General features: G+C 40.3%; 1 protein-coding gene and 1 pseudogene across 7 annotated transcripts in view; both read right to left on the reverse strand.

Moving 5' to 3' along the window:
* The window catches only part of GRIP1 (glutamate receptor interacting protein 1), a 660,303-nt gene that overhangs the window by 274,927 nt on the left and 361,142 nt on the right, over positions 1-24,234 (reverse strand). The gene's annotated exons all lie outside the window — the stretch shown is intronic.
* LOC118527135 (heterogeneous nuclear ribonucleoprotein C pseudogene) lies at positions 5,702-6,840 on the reverse strand (annotated as a pseudogene).

The raw sequence follows: 24,234 nt of genomic DNA on the forward strand, positions 1-24,234 counted from the left end.
TGACTCCCGAATCTTGGTCTGTGACTCAACCTTACTCTCATTCCAAACCACATTCCCTGATCCTTAACTCCCAGATCTGTGTCACCTCCCATGGCCATCTCAGATTAGCCAGGAACCCAATCTAGCCCCTCACTTTGTCCCCAACAAGATGCCTTTTCCTCCTCCATGAACTCACTGACATCAATACCCTCTTCTTCAGCAGTCCATTCCTTTCAAGTCCACCTTTAAAACCCCTCTCAACACTTTCCCATTCTAACCATCAGCATCTAGTTGAAGGCTGCGTGGTTGCTGTACACAGGAGTTTTCTCTTACAAACATTTATTGATTGTTCTGTTCTAGGCACTGGGACACTGGGCCCCACACTGGGTATGCCAGTTGACCACAAGTAGTGACCAACACTTTTTAAAATTTTTACTGATATCTGAGTAGTCCTTTGGGGGCAGCATTACTCTTACTCTTCAAATTTTGCAGTACTAGTCAAATTTTGAGTTTTTTAGGGCAAAATTAAAGAGTACTTTATATAAATAATCTCATGCATTAGGACAACTAATAGCCCAGGATATGTCAAATACTTTGACTAATAATTTGCAGATCACCTGGAGGTAAGTATGTTATTTGAAGAATGAAGAGAAGTGGACTATGTCATACAAAAAAGCTTCTGCACAGCAAAGGAAACCATCAAGAAAATGAGAAGGCAACCTACTGAATGAGAGAAAATATTTGCAAATCATATATCTGATAAGGCGATAATACCCCAAATATATAAAGAGCTCATATAACTCAATAGCAAAAAAAAAAAAAAAAAAAAATCTGACTAAAAATGGGTAGAGGATCTAAATAGACATTTGCAAAGAAAATATATAGATGCCCAACAAGTACATGACATCACCAATTATCAGGAAAATGACAGTCAAATCTACAATGAGGTATCATCTCCCACCTGTTAGAATGGCTATTATAAAAAAAAGGCAAGAAATAACAAGTGTTGGTGAGGACATGGAGAAAAAGGGGACCTTTGCACACTGTTGGTGGGAAGGCAAACTGGTGCAGCCACTGTGGAAAACTGTATGGAAGTTCCTCAAAAAATTAAAAATATGATCCAGCAATTCCACTTCTGGGTATTTATAAAACACACACACACACACACACACACACACACACACACACAAAACAAAAACAAACAAAACCCCCCAAAAAACAAAAAACCCAAACCACTAATTTGAAAATAAATTTGCACCTCCAGGTTCATGCAGCATTATTTACAATAGCCAAGAGAAAAAAACTACCTAAGTGTTTGTCAATGGATATATGGATAAAGAAAATGTATATATATATAGTATTATATACATATAAACATATGATGGAACATTATCCAGCCATAAAGAAGACTGAAATCTTGCCATTTGTGGCAACATGGATGGACCCTGAGGGTATTATGCTAAATGAAGTGTCAGACAGAGAAAGACATATACCGTATGATCTTACTTATATGTGGAATCTAAAAAACCAAACCCAAGCTCATAAATCTAGAAAACAGATTGGTGGGTAGCCAGAGGCAAGAGATGGGGAGTGAGGAAAATGGGTGAAGGGGGTCAACAGGTATAAACTTCCAGTTATAAATTAAATAAGTCCTGGGGATATAATGTACAGCACAGTGACTACTGCATATTTGAAAATTGCCAAGAGAGTAACTCTTTATGTACAAACTGTTTTTTTTTTCCCTAGGAGAGTAAATCTTAAAAATTCTCATCACACACACACAAATTCTGTTAACTATGTATGGTGACTGATGTTAACAAGAATTATTGGTATCAGTATGGTGATGATTTTGCAAAATATATACAAATAATGAATCATTATATTGTGTACAAGAAACTAATACAATGTTTTATGTCAATGACACCGCAATTTAAAAAAAGGGAAATCCAATAGAAGAGGCTCTGTAGTTACTAAAAAAACTAACTGTAGGAGCAGGGACTAATGCTGACATAAGGGACTGTTAAATTTCCACACCTCCAGGATGTGTGCAGGGGGTTATAAAGTGCTACTAAGAAGGCAAGAAACAAAACTAATTCAAAAGCCCCATCATAAGGAGTGGTGTTGTGTGCATGGAAACGAGATTAGATCAAGGGCAGAAAGAGGATTTCCCAGAGAGGTTTGGATGAAGTGCTTATGCCCACCTCCATACCCAACCTATTACAACCTATTGATTTATTTTTTTCCCAGATCACCAAACACTATCTAACATACTATTTTAATTATTTGTTTATTTTTTGCCTTCTGCCACCTGGAGCTTTTTTTTTTCTTTTTCTTTTTCCAAATTAGAGATTATTTTTTGGTCTGTATTCATTGCCTAGGACTGCACCTAGCACATGGCCAATATTCAGTAAAATTTTTGGTGAATAAATAAATTGGGCATGGGGATTCCCTTCTAGTGGACTTCTTTTATAAGCAATACTGTTGCTAAAGCTCTTCTACAAAAGATGAAGTTAACAACTTCGGGGTGGCGGGGGGGGGGGGGGGACTGCCACTTCAAGAGCAAATTCTTCCAAATAACAACATGTTTCTTGCAGACTACCTATTTGTGGAAGGGGGGAAAAAGAGAAAGATGTCATGTACCTTCCTTTCCAGAATACACCTCAGATTTATTCCTGGTGCTTCTGACAAGATGATTCATACAGATCCTGTTGTTCTCCAAATATGAAGAAACACACAACACAGCTAGTTTTTCACTGAAGTCAGAGGCAGCAAGAGCAACAAAGAAAAATCCAAAGTAAAAGATGCTAAAATTAAAAAGAATTCTCTTTGACTTGACAGAGAAAAAGAAAGTAGCAAAAGCAACTCATCTTGGTAGCAGATTCTGGTCTAACACCCATAATTGCAGGCTGTCAAGGATATAATGTATCTCTAAAATAACAGATGTATCTGTTTTTAAAACTTTCTAAATCCAGTAGCACATAGCTAAATAACTTTGTAATTCCATCTTCAACAGGGCTTTGTACTATAACAATTAACCTCCAGACTAACCTTGTTGCTGTTTTAGCTGCTATTTTGACAGTTTTCATTTTGTTGATATAGAAGTTACACTTTCCATGGTAAGAACGTGTGCATTAAAAACAAACAAAATACACCTCCAAGCCACCTCAGTTCTAAGACAATTTACTCATTCAAATAAAGTTGAACTGACATTATTTTAAGATACCCTATAGATACATAACAATCTAAAGAATTTGAATGCAATGAGGGAAAAGGGAGTCTTGATATTCTTATCATATCTGATACAATGAAAAGGATAAACTCCTCCAAGCCATCTGTAATGCAATTGGAGGACCAGTGCCACCATCTGCTATAATATTTTAATCAAATGACACTGAAATGATGGTGGAAAGTATGAAAAAAGAAAATTACACGCGGGAAATAGGTTGGCAGAACTGAAAGATGTCCTAAGGACACAGAAGTCTCAGATTAAAGTTTGGCTGTGGTACAGATTGGCTGTTTCATCTTGGATAATGTATGGTCAGTATACATTGGGATGTAAAAGACTGGGGACTAATCACACCAGAGCCGCACCTCTCAGACTCATGTGCCCAGAAGGCAGCCCTTAATGGAGGCACCTCCGCTCTAGGTGGTGGGGTCCTGCCACAGCTTTCACTTGCAGGAGGTCCTTACTACTTCTGGATTTTTCTTCCTTAGGACTTTTCTTGTAGAAGAGAAGCTGAATATACAGACATTTGAGGAAGCATTATATTAACCACAGGCTGGCAGTAGGCGCTGCCTGTGTCTGGCTGTGTCTGGCACGAGCATTCTGGAATAGGCTGGGGCTTTCCGGTATGAGGTCACCTGAGCGGGGGCGGTTGGCTAAGCGAGCTCTAGTAAGCAGTGTCAGGCCTAGGGCCTCTGTCTCCATTTCTGAATCCTCTCTGGGTTCCCAGAGGCTCCCCTAGATCTTCTGCTTCTCCCTGAGCATCCACCTTGGATGTAGGATCCCAGACTCTTGGGAGTTTTCTTAGCAAGTTTTAGAAACTCCCTGGCTTCAGAATATATAGCAGAAGTGCCTCAAGGGCCAGCAGATTCCAAATATACCCAGACCATTTTGGTCACAGAGAGCTCTTAAAAAATATCCCGAGGGACACTAGGAAGCCAGCTTCACATATGAGGCACATGGGGGAGATTCTGTGGTGCTGCTCCCAAATCCTCACTGCCCTAAGCCTTTTAAATATCTATTATCTATGGATTTTTAAGGCAGTGTTATTCAATATAATATGGGCTATAAATGCAAGACCACATTAAAAATGTAAAAAAAAAAAAACAGATAAAATTAATGAGATATTCATTAATAATTTATTTTATCTAATATATCTATATTATCATTTATCATGTGATCGACATAAAAAATTATCAATTATCAGATTCCTCACCTACAAAATGTGAATTGTAATGCTTGCCCTGCCCACTTCACAGGCTTGTAAAATTGTTACATAATTATATAAAATTTACATCTTTATGAGATTTTGATTCACCTAACTTTAGAATTACCCTCCACATGCTCAACTCCAGCGCTACTAAATTCACAGACTTTCTAAATCAATTCTGATGATGTCATTTCTCATAGTAAGGATGTTCTTTAAGCACTGTGCCTTTAGTCATTTATATCCATGGTCCTCACTGAGGACAAGAGCACAAACTATTAGAAGCATTACATTTGTGCAAATTCTATGATGTATGTTTGGGTCAATAAGAAAAACTATCAAATGGACACACCAGAATTTTCTTCCATAGTACCAGAAAAAAGTCAAAACATTTAATTAAAAATAAAACAGAGAAAATCTTACTTTCAAAAGTTTTAAGGGATATTAAAAAGTGCATATATTTTTATTCATTTTATTTTTTTAGAGAGAGAGTGCGAGGGTGGTGGGGTGGGGCAGAGGGATAGGGAGAGAGAGAGAATCTTAAGCAGGCTCCATGCTCAGAGCAGAGTCTGACTCCATCTGACGATCCTGAGATCATGACCTGAGATCATGAGCTGAAACCAAGAGTAAAGATGCCTAACCGACTGAGCAACCCAGGCGCCCCTAAAAAGTGCATATACTTTTTTTTTTCCTCCAAATTCCTGGTTTAATAAGGACTTGTTTATTTTGAGAAAAAAGGGTCCCAAACATCAGGCTGTTCACAAAAATAACCCACAGTATCAACTTTTGAAAACAAATCTTAAGACTATTACACTATTTTTCTACAGGATGCATTTGACATGCCAACTCTGATTCACAAAAGTACATTGTTACATTTGTGTTGAACAGCCCCACATAGCACTCTTATATGGGGTATAACACACATACCTCTAACTCAGAGCTGCTCTCAGGTGCTATTCAACTAATGCGATTGCCTCTGCAGTTAGGGAAGCAACTACTGAGCTCATGTATGAATGAATGGAAAGAACTGTACTCCCTGCATAACAAGAGATTATTTTGGAGACAACTGATAAAAACCACACATCCTTTTTATTGTTAGGTCATAAAGGGGTATCAAAATTAAAAGCAAAAACTACAGGGTAAGACTTAACATAACTACTAGGAGCGTCAAAGGAAGTGAAAATGGGACTAGGCGCAGGGCAATATGAATTAATGAACATGGGAAGGACAAGGATGGGGAGAACAGTGAGCATGTGCTGAAGAAGATACTAGGGGAGAGGATCTGGTGAAAATTTTGATCTTTGACAAAAGCCTAAGTAAAGAAATAATGGAACAACATTTCTAAACCCCACTATGTGCTTAAGAGTCATCCTCGCCATTGGCGCTGTCTCTGTCATCCTCTCCTTCCTCAGCCTCTTTTTCATCATCCTTGATCAACTCCAGCTGGTCATCCCCCCGATCTTCATTATCATCATCATCCAGTAGGTTCCCCTCCTCAGCAGAGTCAGCTGCACCCCCCTCAAACTCCATCTTCACATTAGTCTCATCTTTCTTCAGGGAGCTGCTGCTCTGCTCCTCTTCTGACTTACCATTCTTCATCTCTACTCCTTGTTTGCTCTGTTCTTTCTCAATTTTTCCCAGGCTTTCCAGTAGAGAATCCACTTTTTGTTTTATCTGGGTCAACTCCTTCTTAATGGTCTGAAGGTCATCGCCTTTCAACTTTCCAGAATTGGAAGCAGATCCTCGCTGTCCACTCTTAGAATTGAAGCCACTTTTGCCCCTTCATGAGGTGTTTCCTGATACACGCTGGTGTTTTGAAGGAACTACAGCCTGAGCAATAGCAGGAGGAGGACGAGGAACACGTGCTGGGTAACGATACATCCTGTCATAATAATCTCGTTGAAAGTCATAGTCCAAGTCCAAAGAGGAGCTGTACATCTCCGCTGCAGATCGCTTCACATCTGCTTTTCCTCGGTTCACTTTTGGCTCTGCGGCCAGATTAATACCTAAAACCTGGCCAGCAATCATTCTGCCATCCTCTCCTGCCACAGCGGCCAGGGCATTTCTCTCATTAACATACTGAACGAAGCAAAGCCCTTATGAACAGAGCAACCAACAATTTTGCCATATTTTGAGAAGATCGCCTCCACATCAGATTTCTTGCCCACAAGAGTACTGAGATTCCCAATGAATACACGGGAGTTCATGGAGCGAGGATCTGTCTTGTTGGTAAGATTGCTAGCCATTTTCTTTGATGATAAGGTTCCTCACAAAGCCGAAAAATGTAGCTGAAGATCAAAAAAATCTCACAGGAGGGAGAAGGGAGAAGAGATCCGATTCTGAATCTCCTACTCCCGAGTTCTACGTGGAAAAGCCAACTGCTGGTCGAGGTCGACAACGCGGCCAAACCGCTCAGTCTTCGTCTCTTCACAAAATGAGTGCATATACTTTTTAAAAGGTAGTTAGCTCCATCAACTTTTATCTTTCCCATTGTATAGATCTTTAAATGTTTTTAAGTGGTTGGCTAGAATATCAAGCCTGGAATTCTACAATGCTCCCAGAATGCCCTTGGTCCACTCATTCTTCCATATTTTTGGTTGTGAGTCCCAGTGGTCAATAAAAAGTTCTTTCACAGGCACTTTTTATTCCAAAGCTACCTTTCATTTGGCTCCATATCTAATGTTTTATTTTCAGGACTGACATTAAAACTAGTCCCCAGGAAGGGAGGTCTTCCACAAATCTTCTCTGCACTTGTTTAGGGAGGGAGATACAGGAGCTTAATTGATCAAAAGGGAGTCACGGAAGGATGAAATATTTTGCAGAGGCACATGCTAATGGAAGTGCACCAACTGCTAGGACCCACTGCTTACAGGAAGCATCATAAACTGGTGAGCTGATGGAAATGCAAAGCTGTAAAGTAATAGCCAAATCTATTTTTTTTTTTTTTCCCCAAATGAGGGGCATCTTCTAAATAGGAAGTTAGAGTACCATTTGATATAATTCATGGCAGTAAGACAGCTTTGGAGTAAATTCACACCCTGTCCTTTTCCTCTTTCTCTCAGTTCTTCATTATCAATCTCTCAGCAGGGTTTAGATTTCAGCACTGGCACCAGTAGACAGAATTGGAAACAAGTGCATTCTGCAAATCACTGATTGCTCCCACATTGTAATTCCATCCTCGTTCATCAGACACAGATTCCCCGTTGCTGCTACACTTAAAGTCAATTCTCTGTCATTACAACTGTAATTTTTCACTTATTTCAGGAGTTTATTTTGTGCAAACCTTTGGGAAGCCTCCCTCATTGGAGGTGGCTCAGATGGAACAGGGATTTGCATGGAGAACCAAGCGGTCACTTTCTTTATCAGCACCGTCATCTTATTCTAATGCCAACCCTTAGACTGCTGTGATGACGTTGGGGCCAAACTTGTTAAGGGACAAGGCCATCTATCACCATTATTTGGAAATCTCATCTAGCAAAGGATTTATGATCTGCTCATTTCAGAGGAGATTAAAAAAAATACCAACGATTGAAAAAAGCATGTTTGCTGATGCATGAAAATGAGATGGATTTCCCAGGAGACCTGGGGCTGACTACACTCAGTAGTCAGCCACATCACCTTGCCAGTGTGGAGAGGGTTTGTCCGAGACCACTGAGCGCCACAGCTAAGAGGTATTGGAAGGGTGGTCAGTACCCAGAGCACCACCAAACAGTCAGAACAGCACAGCAGCTGAGAGTGCAGGCTCTGGAACCAAACTGCCTGGGCTTGCATACAGGATATGGGCTAAGGCAAGTGACTAAATAACTTTGTGCCTCCGTTTCCCTAGCTCTTTATAAGATTGTTATAAGGATTAAATGAGTTAAGACTTGTGCCTAGAAGCCCCTAGAACAGTACCTGATGCACAGCAAATGCTACCTAAATATCTGTAAAACCAATAATCACCTACCTCACAGGGTTGTTGAGATGCTCAAAGGAGCTGCTGTAAATAAAGTACTCAGAATAGTTCATGGGACAGAGTAGGTCCTGGAGTGTCAGCCATTGCTATTATGAATGTTGTTATTACAATAATAACATTAGTTAGTAGTGACTGTAGTACTAGGATTCCCTAGCATGGCATGTGTCCCCACCCCAAGAGAGCCAGGCCTCGAGCTTATCAACCAGAGGCTGTCGAACTGGCAGCTCAAGGGTCACATAGGGACTAGAGATACATCCATTCTGCCTGAGCTGTTTATTTTTTTATTTTTATTATTTTTAAAAATTTTATTTATTTATTTGACAGAGAGAGGCAGAGAGCACAAGCAGGGGGGAGTAGCAGGCAGAGGAAGAGGGAGAAGCAGACTCCCTGCTGAGCAGGGAGCCCGATGTGGGGCTCCATCCTAGGACCCCGGGATCATGTCCTGAGCCGAAGGCAGACGCTTAACCTACTGAGCCACCCAGGCGCCCCTGAGCTGTTTAAAACATTAACTCGTTGTACACTCCAGAAATTTCTGCAGTTCATTTACAATTATGGATTTGCAGGTTCTTTGGAAAACTCCAGAGGTCATGCCACTCTGGGCCTGCATTCCTGCATGGCAACTCTCAGCAGGGGCTGAGCAATGGCTGCCTGTTTAGGTATTTGGGACATAGCTTAGGCAGCTTACCTCACTCCCCAACAGGTTTAGTCCATGCACCATGCTATCTGCCCAGTCCTTGAAGGCACTTGTGTTTGCTGTCTCCACCTCTCCCAGAATCTATTCTAGGCCTCCATGATATGGAGGTGATATGCCCTCAGACAGAATGTGTTTTTAATGGCCCTGACCAACTGAAACTCTGATGAATGTTAGGGAAACTCTGCCCACTAAAACACACACAAATTCATATGCTTGCCACATATGATAATCTAGGGGGACTATGAACCCCCTGAAGCCCACTCGCAGAGAAATTATTCTCAGATTTAAGGGTTCATTCATAAACAAGAAAATTCCATTAATCTTCATCCTCACTTAGGTTACTATTTTATCTCACAATGTTGCAAGGGCGAGGACATGATTAAAATAAAGTCATGCAGGGGCACAAAGTGAAGGACAAGGCAAAATGCTTTGAAGGGACAAATTTGGTGTTCGATTCGGTCTCAGTGACATTTTACAACTTTAGAATAAAAATATCATATGGGCTTGCTATCTCCTTTCACTTCCTAAGCACTTCTCGACTCCTTCACCTTTCCCCCACATCTCACAGCCAGGGTCAATGGCAGCCTGAACGGTACCACAGTGAGCCGGAGACAGCCCTTTCTCAAGAGATCTTACTGCCATCTGCTGGCAGAAAAGTGCCATACTAAGTGAGTGTGGTCATCATGTCTATGAGAAGGGCTCCCCACCCCAGACCAGGGGTCCTTGAGTAGTACGCAGCTGCACAAGGGTTTCCAGCATGATTTGCTTTGTTGGCATCCTTGACATGGACTGACCGGTACTACAAAAGGCTGTTATCCAGCAGAGGCAGCAGATAGCAGTGCTTACAAACGTTGTTGTTTCGAGTTCTCAAAAACTTCCTATTAGAACTACCCTTAGACTTAATGGAGAGCTGCAAAAATAGAACAGAGTTTCCACATATCCATTACCCACGCTCCTCCAAGGAGTTTTGTTTTTGTAGCCCTAAAAGCCACGGTTTCAATCATGATTCTGACCAGATCTTGGCAGATGGGCACAGCACCAGCACACAGAAAATGCTCGATATGTATTACATGTTGTCGCTACTATCCGCTAGCGTGGTTCTCTTGAACTATAAATGAAAACAATAAAAATATTAAGTGTAAGGACCATATTAAGTTATATGTAAATTATTAAGCACAATGCTTGTCACAGAGTAACACTAATTTTTGCTGATAATGGTGGCGATATTAACTGTTGTGATTATTTCTGTGATTTAATATCTCCCCTCAACCGGTTAGCTGGTATCCTGTCATCCCAGTTTCCTAGTAATCACTACTAATGAGATGCTTCCGTATTCCAGGAGGTAGATGATGGTGGCCAAGTCCTGGATGAGCACACTGGGCATCCCAGAAGCTAAGGGCAGAACCAACTCCAGGATGAGTGTATGACTAATGGGGACCTTCTATTTTTGTATCTTTTCTGAGAACTGACACCTCTCTGGAGCACCGAAGTGTTCCTGGTTGTTGTTGTTTTAATTTCATAAAAGAAAAGCAACTCCTGGGGCGCCCGCGTGGCTCGGTCGTTAGGCGTCTGCCTTCGGCTCGGGTCGTGATCCCGGGGTCCTGGGATCGAGCCCCACATCAGGCTCCCTGCTCGGCGGGAAGCCTGCTTCTCCCTCTCCCACTCCCCCTGCTTGTGTTCCCTCTCTCACTGTGTCTCTCTCTGTCAAATAAATAAATAAATAAATAAAATCTTTAAAAAAAAGGAAAAGCAACTCCTTTTTAAAATAAGGGAGGAAGGCTTTCCACTCCCACTTCCAAATCATCTGTCCCTAACCAAGTCGTGAGGACCTTTGGCTCCCCGTGCAGTGAGGTGTGTTAGATTTTCCACCGGAGAAGTGAGCAGTATAAAAGGTCCTGGTTCCTAGAACACGCGCTGACTTTCCAGCACGGAGAAGGTGGGCAGGGCATGTGTGAGGAGGAGCCTTGCTCTTAGAAGTGAAGACACTTTGCTTAAAGCACTCCTAAACTGCTGACACAGTGTGCAAAGTAAGCTTTTTCTTTACAGCATCTGTTTATATAAATTCTAACCAGGTGGCCAACTCTTCCCCCTTTGCTCTCAGCAACAGTGTGGAGGACAGAAAACACCTGTTCTAAAAATGGACTGATTAGCCCGAGGTTGGCATACACAGCACAGGCTTGGGGCCACACGTGGGGAGGAGATCTTGCCACCTTGTCAGCGGTTGGCTCTGCTTCTCCTCTTGGCTCTAGTCCATGTCCACTGCTAATGGGATTGATCCATGGGCATAAGTCTGAAAGACCTTGCTAGGCATGTGGGAGTTTATTCTATCCAAAACTGCTACTTTGTGCAGTTACTAGTCTAAAAGCAAATGTTTCAAGCACAGGGTAGGGTACTGGAAGTACAAAATCTACATGATGATCCTTGACTTTAAGGAGCTTCCTGGGGGGTTAATGACTACAATAGAAAGGAATGGAAATACCATTAAATGAATGCCTTTTCTGGAATGTAATTTACATTTGCAGGATCACTTTAAACAAGTAACAATAATTCAATGGGATATGGGTTATATTAGAACTATCAACAGAATGCTGTGGAAGCAAAAAAGAGGCAACAAAATAGTGAGGTGAATGGGCAAGGAAAGTGTGAGTAAGTTTTTCAGAGGAGATGGCGCCGAAGCTTGATCTTGAAGGGATAAGCAGAAGCTTGTCCGTGGACGAGAAGGCAAATATTCCAGGCAGGAGAAACAGCATGCAGCATGGGGCAGATGGGAACAAAGCTTGAAAGAAATGGAAAGAACTAAGTGAAGAGAAAAGCAAATTACAATTTAGCTAATGAATTTGAGGGAAGCTAATCATGAGCAAAGTTACTATTATCTCAAAACACCATTTTCTTATGAGGACAACACATCACCACATTTCCCATATATGGGGCTCTGTTCAAATATAGGGTTCTTCCATACTCAGGAATGGTCCCTCCACCCAGGGGGCATACAGAAATACTAGGGAACCCATTCAGCTTTCTAAATCTACAGAAAGCTCTAGCTTTGCATGCTCCTTGTCATTTTTAAAATTTGTTTTCTGATGAGTAAGATGCAAGCCTAAAGTCGAATACTAATCTAAACATTATTATGGATGAAGTAATAAAGAAGAAATTCTATCAGTTCTTTATTCCCAATAGCCATAAAGGTCAGAGGACAAAAATAACATAACTTAGACAAATGCAGAATATACTCAATATGAAAATGACATTTAAAAATAATTACAGTTATAAAAATTTAGATCTGGGGGGATGTTAGGCGCCCTGCCCTAACAGAACATGGCAGATGCTCAAAAAACACTTGTTAAATAATAATTGAATAATTATTCTACTTCAGTAGTTTAGAAATTGCCTCCTGGAGGTGGCTCTGGGTTCTGTAAACCCCAAAGTAATTTCTGTACAGCAATAAAGGTTTAAACTGTTTGACAAACTTGTAGACAAGTTTGACCCAGTACCTGACATACAATGGTGCTTTATGAAAATTTGACAGTGAATAAATAAAGGAATAAGCAAATACATTAATAAATAGAAGGATGGAGTTGTTTGAAATTACCAATTGTGAAATAAGAGAGTAAAATCCAAATGAAGAAGATAAAGACTGAGTTTCATTCTCTACTGACCTGCTTCAAACTTCACCTTTGCCATATCTTACTCTCCTTGGATCAGGAAAAGCATAAAAATGATCTCCTCACTTCAGAGGGATGTGGGAAAGATAAATAGGTTAATATGTGCAAAGCTTCTGGAGTTCACTGGAGAGGGACGCTACTGGTATTAATTTCCTTATTATGAGCTTCTTGTGAAAACACACTCTCACACCATTAAACAAACTATTTTTGATGATATCTCAGATACCTTCATTTAGAAGAGGGACTGGGCTATGTGGCAATAGGGAAAATTGCCAGCAAAACAAACCTACCTGGTCCTCAGCCCTGGAGTCACCCAGGGCTCAGATTTGGGGCAATCACAAATTTAAGCCCTTCCTTTTGGTTGTGTGGTGAAGGGCTGGTAAGTGCAAGGTCAGCCTGCACTGAGCTGGTGGGAGGCAACGATAAGATAAATGCATCTTTCTCTGTCCACTGAAAGCCCTGATTTTGAACTCAATTCCAGGAAAGTAAGTGTGAAGAAGATGAAAAACAGTGGATTTCATTTTGAATGTTGCTGGGTTGTTGTTGTTTTTTTTTTTTAATTTATAGGAAGTACTGACCCTATTCAAGCTACATTTCTCATGTCAACATTGCGGATGAGTTAATCTAATCATCAGATGCAAATCAAGACCCCTTCAGTAAAGGGAAATGGAATAAAAATAAAAGCCTATTGATCTTCTTATTATTGATCTGACCCATACATCTAGATTCTGGGTCCTAGAACTAGAAAACATTGTCAGTGCACAGAATTAAATAGAGAAAAGAATATCAAAAGCAATGGTTTCCACAATATTTAAGATAACCAGAGATTAGAAGCATCAGAAAGAATGAAACTCATCACTAAACAAAACTCATCGATAAATGCCATCAGTTATGCAGGCTCATGAGATCTGTCTCAAAATTCTTCTCAATCACCATACTATCAATACACACATGGACTTGAATATGCACTGGAAAGAATCGACAAATCAAAAATATAACCAGGAATGAGCAAAGATAATTCAGATCACAATTAATTGCAAATGATTTAGAATGAAAATTTTACTTATCTACAACATCATATTCTTTATGAGAATGCCTGATATTTTAAAAACACAAATCATTATTGAAGAGTAAGGATTGTACTCCTACTTGTGCTATATTTTCAACACAGGACATCAAAACTTGAAAATTCCATGATTCTCTCAATTCTACTTATGCAAAGCAGAAGATAACAGATTCTCCTCAAGATGGTTCCATTTCAACTCTCTTCTTTCTGTCAGTTTGACCACGTGTCTTCTAGTCTCCTAGCCTAGAAATCTAAGCATAAACATTTTCTCTTCTCTTGCTTGCATCCTCTGGAACTTTGCCATCACTAGAATCACAGAAAGTAAATACTCAGATTTGTATTGGGAGGGAATTCATTTAACTTCTGAGTCTTTGTTTGCTCATTTGTTCAGGGACGATGATAATTATCTTCCTCCTACTTCCCAACCTGTTTGTTGCCTCCAGGACTGTCCTCCACCATCTCCCTTCCAGGGGTTTAGTAGGAGCCTATTGAACTTACTTGGTTTCTCAGGAAGTCCAAGAGAGGCTCAATAAATGCCAACTGTTGTCATCATCATCATCATCACCTTCATCATCATCATCATCCATTGTTTGCTCTCCATTTTCACCACAGTCAGTCCTAGTGCAGGCCCACTACACACTGGATTACCACATGCATTCAACAAGCACTCCGTGACTATATCCACCTGGCGCCATGAGCACTGGGTGCTGTGCAAAGGTAAGATAAGTCACAGTCCTTAGTCTTATGAAGATAAATCTAGTTAGTGTCCAAGATAGACACATATAGATGATTAAAGTGAAAAAATGCAGTAAGTTAGTTCTGATGGGCCCTGAGTGGCTCAATAGCTAACACCTCTTTATCCCTTTCCGAAGTCAGACACAAGAGAGATGCACAATAGAGTCAGGCAGATGGAAAGCAAAGCATCACCGCTATAACATAATATAACATAATAAACCCAATATTGGAGAATGTGGCTTAGTGTGAGAATCCAAAGGGCTGGCTAGCACCTTGTGAGTCAGACTGGACTAACACTGTCAATGAACACTGCTGAAGAACCACAGCTCCCTGCAGGAGACCTGGGCCTGAAGAATGTAAGGCACGAAGTCAAGGTTCCAAAGACAGGGGAGAGGGAGGAGTTTAAGACAGCACGCTCGATTTCCTACCCAAACAAACCTGATCCATCAGTCTGCCCCCTGTGAGGGAGCCAGCCAGGGGAGAGTCATGCAGCAAGGGGGCAGAAGCTTCCCACCTCCTGCTTGAGAAATATTAGCGACATGCACAGAATATTGCAGTGGCAGCAGAAGTGAGAACATCATCCAGGCTGCATGGGGCTCAGAGGAAATCAGAGCAAGACTCCTGGAGGAGTTTCAAAGAATAAGCAGGAGATAGGGAAAGGAGGGGAGAAGGGAGAAAGATGCTCCAGCAGAGGGAAGAGCATCAGTGAAGGCATGAATCCGAAAGCATGATGGCTGCTGAGACAACAAGCAGTTGCTGTTGCTGGAGCTCTAAGTTCAGCCTGGGAGTGGCAAGGCATGAAGCTGGGGAGGTAGGCGGGGAAGGGCAGGGCTCTGGAGGGCTCGGTGTGGCGTGTTATGGGGGGTGGACTTCATCACAGGTGATAGGATCTGTTGAAGGCTTTCCATCAAGGTATGACATGGCCAGATTTGTGCATTTTAGGCAAACGACTCTGGTTGTTGTTGAGGATAGACTGGAGGGGGAAATCTCAGTTCATTCCGAAGGGTATTCAAATCTTTCTAGGATCCTGAAGTAAGATAATGCTGTCAGGGTCCAAGAGGAGAAGATGGATTTGAGAACTAATTTGGAAGTATGACTGACAGAACTTAGGAAATACTTTGCTGCCTGAGTCCTCCTGCCTCCAAGTCGCCATTTTTCCAACCCATTTTGAATCTTTCACAGGCTGTGTAAGGTCCTGCCATGTGCCAGGCACTGTACTACGTGATTGACCTTCATGTTCATCCTCAGATTACCCCCATGATGTGGGTATGAATAACTCCTGTTTGGCAGAAGAGGAAACCGAGATTCAGAGAGATGAAATCTAATAAGACCCAGTGAGTAGATGGAATTCACATCTAGGCAGTCTAATTCCAAAACGCGTGCAATGAACCAAAATGACTCTCCCCCTTTCAACACACTTTCATACTGTCCTACTCTACTGCTGATATTCCCCAACGTCCTCCATGTACCAAAGTGCTCTCCCCGGTCTCCTCTGCCTTGCCCCACCCCATCCTCCTTTTTCATAGCTGCTTTATGGTATTCCCTACTCTGATGCTTTTCCACTGGGGGCTCCTTGAGCTACCTACTTTAATTATTCACCAACACACATTTTATTTTGTGAATAGGAAATATATGCATAATGTAAGAAATTCAAACAATCTGATTAGAACACAATAAAAAGTAAGTCCTCTACCAGATCCTTTCTCCAGAAGCAACTACTGTTATCAACTTGAGGAATACTTGTGAAAAGACATATAAGACCAGCAGAACCATAAATAGATAGATGCTCTTCAGGCTGCCCATAGGAAGGTTTCTCCAACTCCTGTCTTCACTGCTATCTTTCTCCTATGGATGCCCCCTATTTATCCATAAAGCAGTGCCCCAGACTTTAGCACATAATTAACCTCAAGTTGTTTCATACATATTAGTCTTGTCTCCTTGAGGGCAGTGGCTGTTACACACCCATCAGAATGTTAGACACACAGTAGTTGTTCAATAAATACCTGCTGATTAATTACACCTCCTTGAATTAACTTCATGCTAGCTTAAATGGTGTATTTCATGCAAACCTTTAACAGAACCCATTCACAAGCTTTTTACATGGTTACTTCTGCAATAGCTATCTACTTAATTGGTCATCAATCTCGTTTTAGAACTCCAACTGTACAAGTAGCCAGAAAAAAACATTATTATGGATGCTGACATTACAGTGAATGCAGTCATTTAAAAATCTAAATCTCAAGACATTCAAGTATCATACAGCTGGTCATGCAACACAAATTTCCAGTTCCACTCTGAGAAGTCTGGGTTGTAAATGCCAGGAAAACGGAGTACAGACTCCTCCTGCAGGACCCCAACAGGGGTGTTATTTCTGCCATTTCTACCCATTTACATGAGGCTAAATTTTAAATTTTAGATGTCGGCCCTATTACATTCATGATACTGCATTAAAAGGAGATCACCAGGCTCATTTAATTACTCTTCAAGGGAATGAATCTCAGATAATCTGTCAAAGAAAGACCAACTGCTTCTTTTCACTGTGATTCAATGATGTTTTCATTTAATAGTGCTGTCGAATTACACTTTCCTCCCCTAATTTGGGATCTCTTATGCTAAATTCACTTCTTTTGTTCTCTTGGCAGTTTCCAGTCATGGTTTAGATTCTACTTTCAGGGTAGTAATTTTTGATCCTTATTTTTAACGACAGCAAAAATTCTATGAATGGGTTCATGTGGATGGTTTGCTCTATGCATTTTACAAGCCCAAAGAAAATTACATTTCAGAGAAGGTACATATCCAATTACTAGGAAATGAGTTACAACAAAGTGGTCATATGAGGCAGGGTAATAAAGACAACCTCAATTAAAAGTCACTATAGCAAAGCAAAAAAGAGAGATACAATGCAATGCACATTAATAGCTTATTCAGAAGCTAAATACAGAGTAGGTGGTGGAAACATGAAGTTTCCTTCACGTGCAAGTTAATGAATCATCCTATTTAAACAAGAGGTAGAGTGGGAAAGGGTGAGGGTCTCTTCTGAGATCAGGAGAAAGCAGTAGTTAAAGTTCAAGGAATAAAACAACTCTCAGTAACCTTGTGAAAAGTTATTTCAGACAATTCTTGTTAACTTCAGTCCGTTTTAAAGATACACCATGAGATGAATGAAGTGCAAGTGAGCACAGGCACACACTCATATATCCTCATTTTGCTCCCATAAATATTATTGTGCCATAAATATTGTCTCCCATAAATTCCCCGTGCTGGTGAAAGACGGTCCCACCTTCATGGAACCTTCAGGAAGTGGACACCTAATTACATTGCAGTGGTGTGACTTCCAGGGGTAGAGCAGGCAACAGTGCTTGAAGCTCCAAGGAGGAGACCTAACAGTCTGGGGTAGTGGTGGGAATGGAGAGGGGAGAAAGTTGGGAGAAAGAGGAGCAGGTGAGGTTTCTGGGCATGAGCAAAAATATGGAACTTTGACAGAGACTGGCCTTCCTGGAGTATGAATGCAATTCAGTGAGGCTGAAGCTTGCTGACTGTGTGAGTGTGTGTGCGAGTGTGCGTGTACATGTGTGAGTGTGGGTGTGCGTACACAGTGAGAAGCCTAGAGCTGAGGTGAACAGTAGTGGATGTCTATGGTCTTGTTAGATCCTTAAATGCTCCGACGAATCTGAACTTTACCCTGAAAGTCAGGAACTTCAGAAGGACTTTTGGGCAGCACAGTGGTGGGATCGTATTTGCTAGAAAGACAATCAGGGTGGGCGGCACCAGTGTGGTGGATGGATGGGAGAAGGCAGAGAAAGAGGAAGCACGATCTGCTGGGAGGCTGAGGCAATAAGCCCCATGGTGGGTGAGGAGGCCCTGAACGAGGCACGGGCCAGGATGGGGTAGGAAGAAGGTGAGCATCCGAGGAATATTAATGATGGACAAGTGATGGACGGATGTGAGGAGAGAGGAAGAAAAAAGCGCCCAGGATCTCAAGTCTGGGTTCCTGCTGGAGGAGGGAGCCACTCATGGGAGAGGAGATAAACCAGGAGGAGCACAAGAAACAACACTACACACATGCAAAATTAAGAGTCTCACCTTTAAAGAAGAATGGGCTGGGAGCTTTTATGCCTATCAGACATGAAAGTATATTACAAATCTATAGTAATTAGAACCATTTGCAGGGAGAGAGGAAATGAGGAGTGATTGTTTCACAGTTTCTATTTAGGACTATGAAAAAGATCTGGAAGAGGACAGTGGTGATGGCGGCACAATATTGTGAATGTACTTACGGCACTGAAACGGATGCCTAAAAATGGTTAGAGTGATCAAAAAGCTCAAAGACCATGTAACAAAGGTGTGAGGAGCACACATGTGTCAATGAAAAGGAACAGACAGATCTAAAGCAGATCCCAGTGTACAGAAGAATCCAGATGACAAAGGAAGGCTACGTCCACACCAAAGCGGTGGAGGGTGAAATTAGCTAACTCCCCTGAAAAATTCAGTTTAGAGACATGGCAAAAACATCAAAATAAACTCCAGTTTGATAAGCATAGCATGTAAATAAAGAGCATAAAATATCTAGAAAAACATTTTATGTGAATATTTGATCTGTGGATTGGGAAGAACATTCAAAGCATAAAAGCAATGGAAGAAAGAAGTTATAAAGAAATGTCTATTATAAGAAAGAATTATAAAGAAAGATATCAACAAATTTTCATATTTAAAAAAATCTTACCATGAAAAGAATTAAAAGATAAGTCAGACCTGTAATGAATTTGACAAGAATACAAAAAAGGTTAATATTATTCCATGAAGAACACATAGAAATGAATAAAAAGTTCACTTAGGTCCAAATAAAAAAACGGATAAAAGATATGAAGAAACAGTACAGTAAGGGACAAATGCCGATGTCCAATAAATATATGAAAAACTCTTCAGCATCACAAATAATCCCAGAACTGTAAGACCGAACAATGAGATGTGATTCCCATGTATTAAATTAAGAGTTCTGCGATACTCATACGCACTCTGTGGTACATGCACACGCCTTGGTATCACAGGAGGGAGTTCAGTTGGGTACCACTTTTCCAGAGAGCTCCCTGCTGACCTGTAGCAAGACCCTTAAAAATATCCCTTTCCCTCAATCCAGTAATTGCATCGTTGGGATCACACCTAAAGAAATATTTGGAAACACAGCCACGATTTTTGCATATCATCATAGTCTCTCTCTTCTTTTTTTCCTACTTAAAAATAAAGGATGTGTTGCTAATCCTTTTGTTTGTAACACTTTTCCCGATTATTCCTCTAGATAATTCCTTCTTTTCCTTCGGGTCCCCTTGGCCCCTGACCACACTGCTCTCCCTGCTATACACTACCTTGGCTTCCTGCAGCCCTCTTTATGCCCTGGTTATGCTGAGATAGCTTGTCTTCCTCTCTTTGGATGTCTTGTCTAGATGATAAGCTCCATGGAGGTCTTCTTCTCTGGTATATATACCCATCACCCAAAGAGAGCCCGAAATACAAAGTACTTATGAATGAATACATGAACGAATGATTGCTGAGAAAGAGGACTGTGATCATTTTTTCCTTTTTTCTCCAAGTTTCCCCAATTGTCTTATGTGACTTTTCAATTCAGACCAACTACAATCAAAGCTATGTAAAACAGCAGGCTTTCATTCAGTTCACCTAGTACATTATAAGTCAATATAAATAAATTGTGAAATACTACATAAGATTTAAAACTAATAAAACCATCTGCTTCTATTTGTTCTTAGCTTTTCAGGAGGGGAAAAATGAAAACAAACAGAACCACCTTGCTTGAGCTGGCTTGCTTGCTTGAGCTGGCTCCCCATGAATTAAGCTGTTCAAGTTGTGTCCACCCCGTGACCTCTGCCCCGTCCCCGAAGTCCTCACACGTTCTTAGAAACGTCCAACATTAGAACCTTCATGCCGCGGCTTCCAGACTGTGGCAGATGCTCTCAGAGCTTCCTGGCTGTGTCATTTCGATTGTGAGATCTAAGGAATTATTTATTACTACTGCAGAAGGACACTCTTACTTTGACAAGTTAAAACACACCAAGTAGATGAGCAATGTGGACAAAAAACGTGCTTATACTCTGTCTCTAAAGCCTGATTAAAAATAGTACACACTCTCTTTCTTCTCTGAGTAGCAGCAATAGCCTTGTGATTGTACTGCCTGAACCAGTCACCGATGTAAAAAAAAGCTGTGAATGCACTGGTCTATTTAATGTCTTTGATGACCCTCTCTGAGCGCTAATGTGTCTTTTAAAAAGTGAGGGCTTTTTGGAAGGTGGCAGGAAAAATGGCGGCATCCTCCTTCCTCCACCTTCTTCCTGCTTATTCCTCCTTTACCAGGTTGGAACCTGGTGAATGTCCCCATAAGCCAACCACTCCTAAAATACCTCTCAGTGCCCTGTAATGCTGATTATTGAAAAACCATGCATTTTTGCTAAAAATAGGGCTCCATCAGTTTTAACATGTTACATATCAATGTTATACTACAGAATATTATGCTAAGTGAAATTAGTCAGTCATACCATACGATTTCACTCATGTGTGGAATATAAGAAATAAAGTAAACTATCATAGGGAGAAAAGAGAGAGGCAAACCAAGAAACAGACTCAGCTATAAAGAACAAATTGATGGTTACCAGAGGGAAGATGGGTAGGGGATGGGTGAAATAGATGATGGGGATTAAGGGGCGCACTTGTGATGAGCACTGGGTGTTGTATGCAAGTGTTGAATCACTAAATTGTACACCTGAAACTAACTAACTGGAATTATGTTATGTTATGTTAACTAACTGGAATTTAAATAAAAGCTAAAAAAAAAAAAAAGTGCTAGTGTCATTAAAAGTAACTGAAAAAAAAGTAACTTTGACTCAGCCTACTATACTAGGTTGTTTTTTTTTTTCTTTTTTAATAAGACAGGACTATTTTAATTATGTGTAATACTGAATGTTAGTTGAGGATCCATCTTGCCTGAGAGAGGTTATTAACAATTTTTTGAAAGGAAACAGAGAGAAGCAATGTGTATTTGCATAATATTCCCTATTCCAAGAATGCTGTTAATAGTCTAAAAGGGCATGTTTTCAAGTTCCCTTACTACTGTCTTTTGAATATGTAAAGTGCACTGGTCCATAAAGTCTCAGAAGCCAGCAATGGCCCTGGGGTGTGTCCACAGCACATGCGCCCTGTGGGAAGAAGGTAACAGCAGGGTTCATAATGCTCTTCTACATCAATACCTGATAAACAGAATTACGCATACCTTCCCCACTGAATTGAGTGAGGCAAATTAAAGGTAATTTTAAGAAGAAAAATGAGAAAGAAACAATCCAACCCCTGGCTAAAATTTTATTTGGATGTTGGGTATCTGTAATGAAAGAAGTGTCTTTTTTAAAAAAAAAATTTTATTAACATATAATGTATTATTTGTTGCAGGGGTACAGGTCTGTGATTCATCAGTCTTACACAATTCACAGCGCTCACTGTAGCACATACCCTCACCAATGTCCATCACCTAGCCACCCCAACCCTCCCCCCCACTCCAGCAACCCTCAGTTTGTTTCCTCATATCAGTGAGATCATATGATACTTATCTTTCTCTGACTGACTTATTTCAATTCGCATAATACCCTCTAGTTCCATCCACATCATTGCAAATGGCAAGATTTCATTTTTTTGATGGCTGCATCCTATTCCATTGTATATATACACCACATCTTCTTTATCCATTCATCTGTTGATGGACATCTAGGCTCTTTCCATAGTTTGGCTATTGTGGACACTGCTGCTATAAACATTGGGGTGCATGTGCCCCTTTGGATCACTACATTTGTATCTTTGGGGGTAAATAACCTAGTAGTGCAATTGCTGGGTTGTAGGGTAGCTCTATTTTCAATTTTTTGAGGAACCTCCCTACTCTTTTCCAGAGTGGCTGCACCAGCTTGCATTCCCACCAAAAGTGTAGGAGGGTTCCGAAAGGAGTGTCTTTTAAGACTCATTCAAGATGATGCTGGCGGTCTACAACACCAGAGTAGATTTGTTAGTTCACTTTTTAGTTCTTTTAGGAAGTTCTAATATGTAATGCTTATTTTCTTAGTTCAAGATCAGGGAGATCAAGCTTGCATTCCCACCAAAAGTGTAGGAGGGTTCCGAAAGGAGTGTCTTTTAAGACTCATTCAAGATGATGCTGGCGGTCTACAACACCAGAGTAGATTTGTTAGTTCACTTTTTAGTTCTTTTAGGAAGTTCTAATATGTAATGCTTATTTTCTTAGTTCAAGATCAGGGAGATCAATGTCAATCCAGTGTTTCCAAGTGATGGTCAAATAAATTATTTTAAAAATAGGATAAAAAAATAAAACCCACCCTCAGTGATTCTCTCACTGAGTAAAGTTCTCAGTCTTCTTTTTCTCCACAAAACTAAGCAAACAATAGCAACCACAATTTAAAAAAGTACATTGGGGAGAACAGCAGCCTTTGGGGGGCGTCCAACCACACTGAAGGATCAAGAGATGGAGAAAGTAGGCACTGGGATCCATATTTAATGGCGCTCCCCTTGTACAATCCTATGTAACGGATAGACTTTTGACACTGGATCAGGGATGTGTCCCTAGACCACCCTGATCACCAGATCTGCCAATGTAACTGCTACATACACTTCCCCATCAATGCAGCAGAGTAAGAGAAATTAATCTTGAAGAGGGCTCTGATGTGATAAGGCAGAAAGGGGAGTAGCTGAGGAGCAGTGAGAAAAAGGCAGAGCTGCTGGCTTCTCTCACTGATGAGATTAAGTAAGCAGGTGCTTCCTGGAGTGGCCTGTGCTCACCACACATGGTCGATGACCAGATCCTCAGGGAAATGATGGTAACATACTTATTCATCTTAAGATTCTGTAAGTTTTAAAAGTTCCTTTGATAATGGTAAACCATAGGTTCAAAGATATAATGTGACATAATTATACTTTAGGGCTATAGTATTTTTACTTCTTTAGAATATTAAGAGAAATTAGTTGTTTTACAGCTCTTAAATATAAACACATGTCTTATGTGTTCAAATAAGACTAATATCTTTTTTATACTTTGCATTTAGAGAATTAAAACAATATGTCAGGTAGAAGAAAGAAGACTAGAAATGAATATGTTTACGGAAATGAAAAGACAAATTTGTGGTCTTTCCACAAGAAAAATATATGAAGTTAAATTATATTTATGTTTAGATTATATGAATATACTTAAAACTATATGATTATACATTTTAAAATCCACAAATTAAAGTCTACTCTTTTTCTTTGAATGTCATAAACTACATTTAGTTGTAGTTGACTCCCTCTACTGGCTAAAAATGATACTTTTTGTGAAAACACTTTTGTCAAAGATTTTGACACATGAAATAAACACGATGTGTAGAATCTGACAACTAATAACATTACCATGCAACATGCTTTTTATAACCAGAAGAAATTAATATAAAAAAAGATAACATACCATCATGAATTAGAACAGAATGAAAAATAAGAAAAAAGTTTCCAGGGTATTTACCATAAAGAAAGGGAAATACTAAAAAAAAAAAAAAAAAAAAAAGGCATTTTGAAATAAATTTTAGAGCTTATCCAAATATTTGGTAATCATATTGAAGGACAAATAACTTTTTTAAATGAACGAAAAAGAAAACATCTCAGGATCTGGTCTGATCTGTGAGAAA

Source organism: Halichoerus grypus, chromosome 6 (assembly GCF_964656455.1).
Source record: "Halichoerus grypus chromosome 6, mHalGry1.hap1.1, whole genome shotgun sequence".
NCBI lineage: Eukaryota > Metazoa > Chordata > Mammalia > Carnivora > Phocidae > Halichoerus > Halichoerus grypus.